Source organism: Alligator mississippiensis, chromosome 7 (assembly GCF_030867095.1).
Source record: "Alligator mississippiensis isolate rAllMis1 chromosome 7, rAllMis1, whole genome shotgun sequence".
NCBI classification, from domain to species: domain Eukaryota; kingdom Metazoa; phylum Chordata; order Crocodylia; family Alligatoridae; genus Alligator; species Alligator mississippiensis.
This window is the reverse complement of record NC_081830.1, coordinates 51,124,126-51,138,269: the sequence shown is the minus strand read 5'-3', so window position 1 is coordinate 51,138,269 and position 14,144 is coordinate 51,124,126.

Below are 14,144 nucleotides of genomic sequence, written 5' to 3'. Positions count from 1 at the left end.
CAGCAGGACCCGGCAAAGCGTGGACCACTAGTCCGGCTTTGCACTGGAGCAGGTTGCGCGGCTCCTGTGCAAAGGCACACTAGCTGCGTGGCCCAGGCTGGAGCAGGCCAGCAGGGCGTGTTTTCCATTAGGCTCAGGCCGGATCAGGCTGCATTTTCCATGAGGCCTGAGCCTCATGGAAAATGCACCCCGCTGGCCCAATCAGGCCCAGGCTGTGAAGCTAATGTGCTTTTGCACAGGAGCTGTGCGACCTGCTCCAGTGCAAAGCTAGACTAGTGAGTTGTGTCGGGCTGGGCTGGGCCGGGTCCCGCCGCATGCTGCCAGCTCCACCGCGGCTGCCACACACCACCGGCTCTGACCACTCATCCCTCTCCTTGCCACCCCACAGCCCAGCACAGGCTGCCACACACCAGCCCCCCCACCCAGCCCCAGCAGTGCTAGCGGCAGCAGGCAGCGTGGCTATGACTCTACTGAAGGCATAGGCGGGCAGTGATGTGGTGCTGTGTGACATGGACTCCTACACGCTGAATGGACCCAGCCCGGCCCATCTAGGCCATGCTCTAGCACGCCAGGCTGGGTCCCTTCAGCATGTAGGAGCCCGGGTCACACAGCACCATGTCACTGCACATTGTGCCTGTATCAGAGCCACAGCCATGCTGCCTGCTGCTGCCTGCTGCTGCCAGCACCGTGGGGGCTGAGTGAGGGGGGACAGGCATATGGCAGCCCCCACTTAAGCCCCTCCACGTCCCCACCCACTGGGATGTCCCCACCTGCTGCTCTCTATCCTCCTCCACTCCTCATAGCCCCCAAAAACCCCCTCCACTCCCAACCCTCCCAACATCCCCCTGCTACTGCTCACACCCACTTATGCCCACCCACAACCATAACCTCCCCCACCCCATTCCCTAACTTACCTTGGACAGTGCTGGGGGCAGCAGGAGCACCATAGAGATACTCTGGCCAAAACCAAAGCATCTCTCCTGGAGTACTGACTCCTGTGTTTGCTCCATCACTGTCTAGGACTGTGCCTTGCCCTGCTGTTCTGTGGAGCAGTTTTTTATGATATCCAGGGGTCTAATTTTGTCCCTGTGCTGCAAGTTTGCAGTGCGGGGAACATTATTTCGTTCCTGCACATGCCTCTTGCAGTGCCTCAAAGGGGGTTGAGACGCTGCAAGAGGCACGTGCACGCTCATCTGGACATGCCCTAGGGGCTTGAACTTCAAGTCCAGAGTCAATTTCTCAATCCCCATTGACTTTTTTGGTGGCCAGAATTTCATCTACACATGGTATAGTTTTTTATATGCTATTTTAACAGAATATATTGGGTCTCCATTGTTCTATGAACACACTGAATACACAGAATGACCACAATGATCAGTACTCCACCAAAACGAATTAAACCAGGGGGCAACTCTGCTTGAAAAGCCAAATCTATCTATACCTGATAGTGCCTGATGCCCTGTAAAAGCATCAAATAACAGTACTTTGAATGGAACAGCAAGACCTGTACCTCGCTTTAGCTTTTTTCAAAGAGACAGATATCTGTCTAGCTCAGAATAGATGCCTGACCTTCTTTGACTAGAAATAAATAAGACCTAATATGTTTAGGAAGATGAACCTCTATGCAGCTAAGCTGACCTGAATTTCAAGACCAACTTTTTTTGACTATGTCTTTAGTTTTAAGCTTTTAGTTAGGTTTTCTACTTTAAAACAAGCTAATGAAAGATTCTGATTTAGAATTCAGTTTCTGCTCTTTCACTTTCTAAATGCAATGAATATTTGTAGGCAGTGCTGTACAACATGCAGACTTGTATTCATTACATAATAATATTAATGGGCCAACTTCTCAATTATTGTATATCCATTGACTCAAGAGAAGAATAGCAATCTGCATGCATTGAGGAGTTGGTCCAGTAATACATCTATAGCTAAATTAAAAACAACACACACATGATTTATCCTATTAAGTCTGATAACTATCCCACCTTTCATGTGACATTATAGAAAAAGTATGACCAGGTTAAGGTCAATTAAGCTCCAGGCAGGGTGGGAAGTGGGGGCTGGGATGGGGAAGCCAGGTTCTCTATCCTATGTTTTCTTTGAAATTGAGACTCTCTAGCACCCCTACAACCTGAAGAAAGTGACACACATCCTAGTGACTCAGGGCTCAGTGGCAGTTGCATCCAGAGCAGGGCCCTGACTTTTTTTCTGCTTGCCAAAGAAGGTAGGCACAAGTGGACCAGAAGGGTTTGGGAGATACCTCAGTGGCTGTGTCCCAGGCTCCTAATGCTGAGGTTCCTAGTTCAGAATCCATCTGCCTCTGGGATCTAGATTGACTGCTCACTCTTAGCCATTTTGGTTTTGGGTTTTTTTGGAGGAGAGGAGAAGGAGGTTTGGCAGTGACCACCCCCTTGGGCATGAAAATTATGGTCCAGGTTCAGCACCAGCCACTTGTCTCAGTTAATAAGGTTCTAGGTCTTGTGTAGCAGGAATGTGAGTGCAAGGCTCTTGTCTTCTGCATCACATCATGATGAGACTCCTGGTTTCTTATTCTCCCAAGGCTACAGCTGTAAAGAGTTGGTACTTAGGAACCAGAAGCACATAAGTACAAGATGTTCCAACTTAGTGATCTGCTTTGCAGTTCAATGTGAGAAAAAAACCCCCAAAAACAAACAACTCACATCCCTTGTAACATTTGGGACAGGAAACTGACCTCCTCAAGCAGCCAAGAACTGGGAATAGGCAGGGAAATACCATATTTAAAATTCTAGTGTAGCTGACAAATTTAACTTTGGCCTCAAAATTTCCTGACATTTGTCTCCTAATTGCCCCTGACTTTTACAGTTCGATCTAGATGACTAATATTAGTTTTCAAAAGTTGGTTTGATATTTATATTGGTTATTAAAGAGGGGAAGTCAAGAGATGAGATTGCTAGTATCTCCTGACATTTGAACAAGCCTGGAAATTCCATCAATATAGTACACTGTTTATCAAAGCCTAGTTCATATAATTTCTTACCCATCAATCAAGCAAAGTCAATTCTGACTTAAGGCGGAATAAACCAGCCCAGGCAATGTATTTTATACCATGAATTCTGGTCTCCTCTGGTTTCTTTTGCAATGGGAGTTAAAGATTATACATCATTCAGAAAACTCATACTGCGTCTCAACAGTTATTGGGTTTGGCAGTGGAAATTGTACATAGAATCAGAGAAGAAGAGCTGGAAGGGACCTCCAAAAGTAAGGGGCCTCCAGAGGTCATCTAGTTCAACCCCCTGCCTGAGGCAGGATCCAAACCATTCTATACAATCCATAATCTAAACTCTACATAAGATTACTGTTAGCCCTGACACAAAGATATAACACTCTAACCTGCCACAGATAAGTCAAGGAAACCATAGTAGCCAATGTCCTGTTTCTATAAAAAGTTGTAAATACATGCTCAAGAGATTCCAGGTAGAGGGCTATGCCCCGTGCTACAGAGGAAGGTAAAAACCTCTACAGTATGTACCAATCTGACCATCGGGTAAAATTCCTTTCTGACCCCTAGGCAGTCTATTCCATTGCCTCACTGCTCTAACAGTGAAGATGTTTTTCCTGATATCCAGTCTAAACATACTTTGCTGCAACTTCAAGCCACTGGTCCATGCCACCCTCTCTGCAGTAAGAGAGAAAAGGTGCTTTCGCTGTACGTACCACTGCATTATGTGATGGGATGGATACCATCTTATGCTGCACCAGCAAGGCATACAGCTCAACTATTGCATGTCAGTAGTTTCTTACAGGACAACACAAAGGTAGGCAGGTGTGGAAATGAATCTGTGCACACATGGTTCTTCTAGACCAATGGTTCCCAGCTTTTTAGATTCAAGGTACCCCTCAGAAAATGCCAGCTCTTAGTTTTCACTCTTTTTTGACTATAGAAAAATAAAGCAATTCTTCCATTGCAAAGGACTCAGGGTGCATCCAGATGAGCCCGCACATGCCTCTTGCAGTGTCTCAAACCCCTTTGAAATGCTGCAAGAGGCACATGCAGGAACAGGAAAAGTTTCTCCCCACTTCAAGTTTGCAGCGTGGGGGCAAAATTAGACCCCTGGATATCCAGGGTCAAAAAAAAAAAAAAAGCTAAAAAGAGCAGGGCAGGGCATGGTCCTGGACGGTCCCCTGAGGCAACTGGAGGCTGGGTTCTCCACAGAGATGCTCTGGCTGCCAAGACAAACAAGGGCAATTAGTGACAGATAGGGAGGACAAAGCTGAGCTCTTCAGTGAGTTTTTTGCCTATGTATTCCTGAACTCGAGTCAGGACAAATCTCTCAACTGGATCATAGACAGCCACAAAGGGGGAAACAGCCCATCAACTGTTAGCACCGACTTAGTGAAAAGACACTTGGAGTGGCTGGATGTGTTTAAGTCAGCAGGCCCGGATGATTTGCATCCAAGGGTGCTGAAGGAACTGGCCAGTGTCATAGCAGAGCCACTGGCATGGCTGTTCAAGCACTCTTGGTTCTCAGGTCAGGTCCCAGAGGACTGGAAAAGGGCCAATGCGGTCCCTATTTTTAAGAAGGGGAGGAAAGAGGATCCAGGTAACTATAGATCAGTTAATCTCACCTCTATCCTCAGGAAAACCTTTGAAAACATTATCAAGGATTACATTTGTGGGAGTCCAGCAGGGAAAGCAATGTTAAAGGGCAAGCAGCATGGATTCATAGCAGGTAGATCCTGCCTGTCTAACCTTGTTTCCTTTTACCACCAGGTCACAAAATGCTTAGATGCAGAAACTGAGGTAGATGTCATCTACTTGGATTTTAAGAAGGCCTTCGATACGGTATCTCATTATATGCTTATAGATGAATTGAGTAACTGTGACATAGATGATTACATGGTCAGGTGGGTGGCAAGTTGGCTTAGGGGTTGCATCCAGGGATTGGTGGTGAATGGGTCGGTATCAACCTGGAAAGATGTGGGCAGTGAAGTCCCACAAGGCTCAGTCCTTGTACCGGTGCAGTTCAATGTCTTCATCAGTGACTTGGATGAGGGCGTGGAAAGCGCTCTGTCCAAATTTGCAGATGATACCAAATTATGGGGTAAAGTGAACAAAGGGTAAGGAACAAATCCAGGCAGATCTGGACAGGTTGGAAAAGTAGGCGGAACAGAATAGGATGCAGTTGAATAAGGACAAATGCTAAGTGCTGCACCTAGGGAGAAGGAATCACCCACATGCTTACAGGCTGGAGAAGGACCTTCTCAGCAGCACAGCAGCAGAAAGGGATCTTGGCATCATTGCTGACTACAAGATGAACATGACTTGTCAATGTGACGAAATGATCAACAAGGCTAACTGCACTATATTATGCATTAGCAGGTGTGTGACAAACAAGTCCAAGGTGGTGCTACTTCCCTTTTATGCGGCATTGGTCAGGCCGTAGTTGGAGTAGTGTGTCCATTTTTGGGTGCCACACTTCAAGAGGGATGTGGACAACCTCGAGAAGGTTCAGAGGAAAGCCACTCGTATGGTTAGGGGCCTGCAGGCAAAGCTCTATGAGGAGAGATTGAGGGCCTTGGATCTCTTTAGCCTCTGCAAGAGAAGGCTAAGAGGGGATCTTTTGGCTGCCTAGAAATTCATCGGCAGGGGTGGGGAGGACGGACGGGATGGGACAGGAAAGCAAGGAATAGGAGATGCTCTGTTTACCAGGGCACCCCTTGGAATTACTAGGAACAACGGCCACAAACTGATGGAGAGCAGATTTACGTTAGACACCAGGAAGAACTTCTTTATGGAAAGGGTTGCCAGAATCTGGAATGGACTTCCAAGGGAGGTGGTGCTCTCCCCCACCTCAGGGGTCTTTAAGAGGAGGCTGGACATACATCTGGCTGGGGTAATCTGACCCCAGTGCTCTTTCCTGCCCAGGGCAGGAGATCGGACATGATGATCTTCTAAGGTCTCTTCCGACCCAAACAGCTATGAATCTATGATATTGGAATTCTTACCTTATAGTTACTCAGAGACAGAAAAACTCAGAAGCATGTCTACTAGTGCCTGAATAAAACTGTTGAATTCACTTTACTGGTTGGACTCTGAAATTTTTGTTAAAAATCCTTTCAAAGGACTTAATAACATGCAAAGTACTACCAGGATACAATGTTTGAAGTGGCTTCCTGTACCTTATAGCTAACCAAGGCTCTCAGGAAATTCTTGATGATCTTGAGAAGATGCAAGGAACCTGCATTACCATTAATTAAAAAATTGTGAACAAACAAAATATCCTACTTCTTGATAGCAATCATATTCTACAAAGTAACTGTCAAAGGCAGAGTGTTTATATACTAAATGAAATTATCCATATGCCATACAATACACTTGATTGTCTATTTGCTTTTTAATTACATGTGTGATCAATTTCCTCATTTGAAAGATGCATTTAAATATTCAGTAATAATCTACAGAGAGCACATTTGTCTTGGGGTTGTGCTTGAGGCTGAACACCAGACTTGCCATTAGAACAGAGTTCCAATTATCCCATTGCCCTGTCCTGAAATGCCATCACCATTCCATGCTTCAGAAGAAGGTGCATAATATTTTATCAGGACGTCATGGAAGAACCTATACATTCAGAGGTATAACTGGGCAGCTCAGCACCTGGGGCAGAATTGGCTCCTGGATGCTGGTGGTGTGGCTAGTCATCAACAGCAGCAGCTGTTATTCTCCTTGCTCCAAATTGGCCCCCAGGCAGCTGCCCCACTCACTTTGCCTTAGTTATGCTACTGTGGTCACTGGGAAGTTTCTTCTTAATGCCCATCAATTATTTACTAATTTAGTCAGAAATACCTCTTTCCTCCTTGGTGCTTAGAATTGACTATTGCAAGTGTCATGAAAGATAAGATAAATAAAACGTGTGGCTCCTTGGAGGTTAATGGGAACTATGTTACTGATTTCAACAGTACCAGCTATCCACCCTGGTTTGAAAGATATTTAAACAGCTTTACAAGTCTAGATCAGTGTTCAGAAAAGCACAGTTTAGTATTAAACAGATACATTAAAACAGATATTGTATCCTGGACCTCACTGCATAGGCTTATTTCATGTATATACTTAGTGTGAAGTTCTGAAAATAACAACCATGCTATTAACATTCAAAGTGTCAATATGAAGCAAAGGCTGCTCTTAGTTATTGCTCATAGCTACAGCTTCAGCCATTGCGGGGGATTTGTGTTGGTATAATTAAGAGAAGAATGTAGCAAGATTTGACCTAACACTTATATTAACAAACACAAATTTGGACCAGAGTTGCTTCCCTTGATCTACTTAATAAATCTACAACAAACATAATATTAACAAAGCTTTAACATAAAGTGCAAAGGAAATATAGATGAATACATAAATCTTATGATTCAAGTTAAAATATTTGCCTTCATCCATTTCTTAGTACCATCAAGGGATTTATGAGTTCTCTCTAGCAGTTAATTTACTTCTTCTTTCATTAAAGATTTGATGTCATATGCAGGACACAAAGGGGGGGAAGGGTAGCCACCCTGGCCTCTGACCCCCATTATGGTCCACCAGGCTTGTTGGTCCTTATCCAGTCCCTTTTACCTCTAGTTTCTTTCCTGCCATGACTTTGGTGTTGCTCTGTTGGGTGTTGGGGTAGGTGATCCCTGGCACTGGGTGTAACATCACAGCTCCTGGTCTGCCTGGTCGGGCTAGCCCCACCTTACGGCCATTATTCTCTTTCTGGTATTTCCCTTTCTGATGGGGTGATCATCACATAGGAGTCTAAGCACTTGTTAGGGTTTCAGCTGTCACAGCCTTGCTCCCTTTTTCTCTCCAACTGTACCCTTTGGCTTGGCCCACTGTTCAAGACCTCAGCCTCAAGGAACTGGCTTTGCCCTGATGGGAGCTCCCCTTTCATGGGGATCCACTTTCACTTTAGTAGCCTATGCCCCTCTGCCTTGGGGTTGACTTCTGGTACGAATTGCAGAGAAGTGCAGGATTTCCCAAACAGATTGGTTGTTTTATGATATCACAGTCAATACACATAATAATTGACTGCAGGTATAGTGGTTTAGACCTGGGAAGATTTAGATTATGAAAACCACACTAAATGAGATAACTCTCCAAATCCCTGTCCTATGTTAATTTTGAAACTTTCCAATACAACTATATTGCAAGCATTGTGTTACATTAATTTTTCAGGAATTAGTTTTATAAAGACTTCAGTATTTTTACTTTTTAAGGACAGAGTTTTAGAGAGACATTTTTTACCTAGAAAGTCTGCTAAAATGCAATACCACTCACTAAACAACATTTATTAATATACAATAATTTCATGCATCTTTCCTTTAGATTAATTCCAACTAGTAAAGAATGCAATTTGGAAGCAAGGAACTCTGGCCCACATTTTCTGAAAAGAAAAAACTGCAGTTAGTGCATAAATATGCAGATGTAATATCAAACCTCTTGTATGTACTCAGTTATGGCAACTGCACATGAAAATCAGGTGATTATAAACACAAATGACTAGACAATCAACTCACTGTTTGCATGAACTATTACCCAATTTTCTTATGCAATGACATTGATTGAGCATGCCAATCTAGTCATACAAGCATGTATGTTAACTTTCAAATCTACAGATTACAGGATTCTTGTTTTGAAACCTCCTCCCTCTGTGCTTTTATCAGGCTCCTACAGGCCTTTCTGCATTACCTTGGTTGCCTTCAAGACTTTGGATCAGGCCTTTAGAGAAGAAAGGTTTTGAGATGGTAAAATAGGTATTTACCTAGTGAAGTTAAAACCTTCAGTTACAGAAAGACAGAGATATAGAATGCTAATAAAAGCAATATTAAACTGCTGTAAAAAACAGAAGGTAGAGGCATGTTTTGCTGTTGTTAATCATTGCTTCATTTTAATGGTTCTGAAAGCAAAATTGTTTGAGGCCTCAAAAGAACAGGAAGAAGCCAAGGCCTCAGGTTTATTCATTCTGTAGGAAAATCTGCTTACTATATTAAGTCAGACACTGTACTGCATCAGAAGGGCTACAGTGCATAACTAGAGGGTCATATTACCACAGCAGAGATGACACTAGTAATATAATGTAGCTTTGCACTGTGAATAGTCAAGTATGCATATAACAACTTATCCAACCTAGTTGCTATCTGGTCTATTGCTGCTCTACCCTCTATTAATGCGTTTCATTTCTTGCCATCTGAATGAATACTTGCTAAGGCACATTACAGTGTGCACAATGCAATGACTGACTGAAGTGTTCTATTCACACAGACTCATTAGTTATACTGAAAAATAAAAGAACTTTTCTCTTTAATAAAATTGTGAAGTTCCAGTTCCATGAAAAATTAAGTTCAGCAAAATTTGCTACAATTTAGCCACAGTAACCCAAAGGCCTAAAAATGGCCCTACCCAAAATAAACAAATGAACCAAAAATATCCCACACTGCTCTATCTCCAGAGTGAGATGGGAAACTGAAAGAACTGAAAGGTTTCCCATAACCAGATTTTTTTTTGGTTTTCATAAATCCTTAGCTAACAGAAATATAAAAGGAAAATATCCCCCTGATGTAACATACGTTGCCCTGAGGAGTAAACAACAAAGATGCTTAACTGGTTTGGGAGTTCATTCTGTCAGCAGAGGTTAATATGACCAATTCTTGAATAAGTTGATTTTAAAGTTGAAAAGTTACATAAAAAGAAAAAACAATATAATTCCTGAGAAACCCACCATAAAATATCAAAATCAGTTTATTTAATTGATTACCTTGTACTGGGAATATATTCTATACAGCAGGCTTGAATAATAGGGATGTGTGAGGCTTCAAACAGAGCTTTGGATCCGGAGAAGCTTTGGACGCTTTGGGGTCCAAAGCAGCATGTCTGGGTCGAAGCGCTGCCTTGTTCGACTTCCCGAAGCGCTTTGGAGCCGCCTCGGAGATCTGGCCATAGGCTATAATGGGGAAACAATAAAATATCTATAACTTTGTTGTTTTTTGTCTCATTTGGATGAAATTTTCAGGAGTGGTAGAATCTACAGAGAGCATGAAGTTTACTAAGTTTCAAGAAGTTTGGTTCAGGAGTTTGGGGGCAACAGTACCCCAAATTATTGAAAGCAAAACTCATGTCACGTCTAGGCATTATGACATAGTGGGGTGAGAACTGCAGAGATGGTAGCCTATGCTGAGGCCACAAAGTCTGCCAAGTTTCAAGAAGATCAGTGTGTGGGTTTTGGGGTAACTGTACCTCAAATTCTTGAAAGTAAAACTCCTGTCATGTCTATGTGTTACACCACAGGGGGGTTAAAACTTCAGAGCTGGTAGCTCTTGCTGAGGCCACAAAGCCTGCTAAGTTTCAAGAAGATCGGTGCAGGGGTTTGGGGGGAACTGCCCCTCAAGCTGCAGACAAGCAAAACTCATGACATGGATGACACTGAGTGTGTTAAGGCACAGCGGGGTGACAGCTGCAGGGATGGTGGCCCCTGCTGAGGCCACGACACCTGCCAGCTGTGGAGGAGATCGGTGCAGGGGGGTTCTGGGGCCCTACACCCCTAGCTGCTGACAGGCAAAACTCGTGCCATGGGTGCTTGTGCAACTGACTGTCTCTGTCTTGGAGCAGGGAAGACACTGCTGCGGGCCTGGCTGCTAAACTACTGTGTTACTAGTTACCAGTCAATCATGATTCACTCAGGGACCAGCTCAATACACAGGACCTAGATAATGTAGCCAGTTAATTGCCATCAATTAGCACCTACATGTCACAACCCAAAGTTGTGATTTTTTGTTTGTGTGCGCTTTGGCACTGCTAAATTATTTTTCCCGCTAAATTGCAGCTTCCTTGCATGGTGGAGTTTTCTGCTGCAGAAGAGAACCCCGGTGCAACGGAGAATGTCCTGCCAATTTGAAACTTTCTTTGCGTGGTGCATTTCTTTTGCATCTAAGAAATGCACGGTGCAAGGAGTTCCTGCCATTTGTATGAAGATTCGTGCCACATTATTGGCCGATTCTAATACATGCACACATGGCGGCTAGCAATTGGCTTGCTAGCCGTATAAAGAGCTTGGGTGGTTTCCGCCCAAGTTGGAGAGAGAGCAATTGGAGTTCGAGAGGGAGAGTGTGAAGATCTCCAAGCGCTACGGATCCTTACGGACCCAACACATTTCTTAAAAGGCAATAGAGGCCTAAACAGCCTCTAGCCTCTCCCCATCGCCGATAAATTCCTAGATGTATCCCTTCCTGCATATTAAAGATACGAACCCACGGAGCTTTAACAACTCCGGGGCAAGAGAACCGAACCGAACCCATGGAGCTTCAGCAACTCCGTGGGAGAGAAACTACCGAACCTGCGGAGCTTTAACAACTCCGGGGCTAGAACGAATTTGTCGTAGTCCTCCAACGAGCATTTAAGCGGAGCTGCACCTGGAAACTGTCCAGCCTACACTGCGACCATCTTTGGTGTAAGTAAACAATCTTTAAATCAACCACTACGCGTCCGTGACTAATTCTAGCTCGCCCCCGGTCTCCTCCGGCCCTGCGTGCCTGGGCTGCTGGCCACAGCCCGCGTGCGCAAAGACGGGCCCGGCTCGCCCCCGGCCCACACACTACAAAACCAAGCTAAGAAGAGGAAAGAATCAATACAGACAATCAACTGCCCCCAAGACAGACACAAGCACCCAGGGCACGAATTTTGTCAGTCAGCAGCTAGGGATGCAGGGCCCCAGAACCCCCCTGCACCGATCTCCTCCACAGCTGGCAGGCCTCATGGCCTCAGCAGGGGCCACCATCCCTGCAGCTTTCACCCTGCTGTGTCTTAACACATGCAGTGTCACCCATGTCACGAGTTTTGCTTGTCTGCAGCTTGAGGTGCAGTTTCCCCCAAACCCCTGCACCCATCTCATTGAAACTTGGCAGGCTTTGTGGACTCACCAGGATCCACCACTCCTGCAGTGGTCACTCCCCTGTGGTGTAACACACAGCTGTGACTTGAGGTTGGCTTTCAAGAATTTGGGGTACAGTTCCTCCAAAACCCTTGCAGTGATCTTCTTGAAACATGGCAGGTTCCATGCTCTTAGCAGAGGCTACCATCTCTGCAAGTTTCATCCAAATTGGACAAAAACCAACAAATTATACCCTATGGCCGGATCTCCCTCATTATACCCTATGGCCGGATCTCTGAGGCGGCTCCAAAGCTTGGGAGCCGCTTTGGCCGGATCAAGGCGGAAACCCGGTCTGGAGCTCTGGATTAGATCACTGCCATCTGAAGCGGCCGGATCCGAAGCTGGATCAGATTGCTGCCGACTCGCACAGGTCTATCAAATAATTAATATGATGGGTGGCTCCAAGTATTGTGCTAAGCACAGGTGCATAATTCAGGCCATTTTTTCCTGAAATTTTATAAGCTGCAACTAGAAACCACTATCCAAAATCAGCAGTAAGGCTAGTCCTCAAAAAATCTAACCATTTGTGTGTATATTAAAACTCATTTTCCTTTTGGTCACAGAAATTTGTCCTACTTTCTTGTCTATGGTGAATAGATTTTAGAAGTAACTCCTGTAAGGCTTGAGGAATAACAACAACAACAATTTATATTTCATATGCTGGGTGAAATAAATAATCTGTGTGTCCATTATTAGGTAGCGTACTTGTCAAAGATATTGCAAATACCTATGGGTAATTATTCATACATAAGAAAAAAAATATGGCTTTAGAATAAAACCTGTGTAATAGCTAAGACTGTTGCTATAACAACCACATTTCAAGGACACAAATATACAACATGCTTGCAACAACATCTGCATTAACAAAATGCCTAGTTATTAAACTTTACTTGGAAGAAGGATCAATTAAAATGGAAGCTTCTTTGTTCAAAAATGAAAAATAGTATCTTTTATTACTTTCCACAGGGCTCAGTATTTAAAGGGCTGATACAATTCAATGGAAGATTTTCCATTTGCTGCAAAGGACTTTAGATTTCTCCCTAAATGTTTCCTATCAAACAAAAGTAATTTAGCCCTAACATTTTCACCTCACTTCAGCACAGCTTTAGGCATCAGGTTGCTTCTAGTTAATGGTGTAAGTTACAGTTAGCACATGGTAATGTTAAAGTTAGCATGCATGTGCTGTGAGCAGCTGCATGTTAAGGGTTTAAACCCTGTCTAATGCATGCAGCTTAGACATGCTGCTAGGGGCTTGCAAGCAGGGTTGTGACTAGGAGCTGCCAAGTCTGTTCTGTGCCTGCCTACTCAGTTCCTGCCTCAACTGCTCAATTCCTGTGGTATTTAAGCTTCTGCTGCTCCAGGATCAGGTCCTGCCAGACCCACCTACAAGGATCCAAGTACACCACCCACTACATGCCTGGTTCCAGCCTGTGCTGTCCTCCACATGTCCAGATTGAGCCCATGGTATCCAGGCCAGGACTCATATCTACCCAGCCACTCTGCCCTCCTGCGCCTCCCATAACTACCTAGCTGCTCCTTGCCCACCTTTCCCTGCTATCTTCCTATCCTTCAGTCCCCACTTCCCTCTGCACTCACTCATAGCTGCCTGGCTGTTCCTGGATGTCATTCCAGGGTAGTAGAGTGCTGGAGAATAGCTAGTCCACATTGGTAGGTTGGAAGCTATGACTCTTGGGATACTGGAGGACTGCAAATTGCTGGTATTACCCTCACGGAGCCGACTGAAGTTAATGACATTTGAGTTTAACACCAGGCTGAGATAATCCTCACTTAAAGACAATTATTTCTGAGGGTGAGATTAAATGATAGAGTTAGCAGGTGCTAATTCTAAAGAATGTTAGTTTGTGCTAAGGTTAGCAAGTACTAGAGAACAGTCAGATGGTCAGGATTAATACCCTCTCTAATGTGCACTGCTGAGATCTGCCTCTAGAAAGCTTGTGAGGAGGGGTGTGACTATGGACTGCCTTTGCTCACTGGCTCTTTAGTTACAGTGTAGCCCTGGAAGGAGAGTGGGGAAGAGTTCCCCTGAACTACTTGGGTTGCCCACTTTGCCTCTCAAGTTGCACTACTGCTTCCCATCAGCCTCAGTACCCCTCCTCCCATCACTCCCCTGCCACCTCAGTCAGCCCAAAAGCAGCAGTGAGGGACTGGGGAAGGGGGTAATGCCTCCTTTCCTACTCCTGGGTT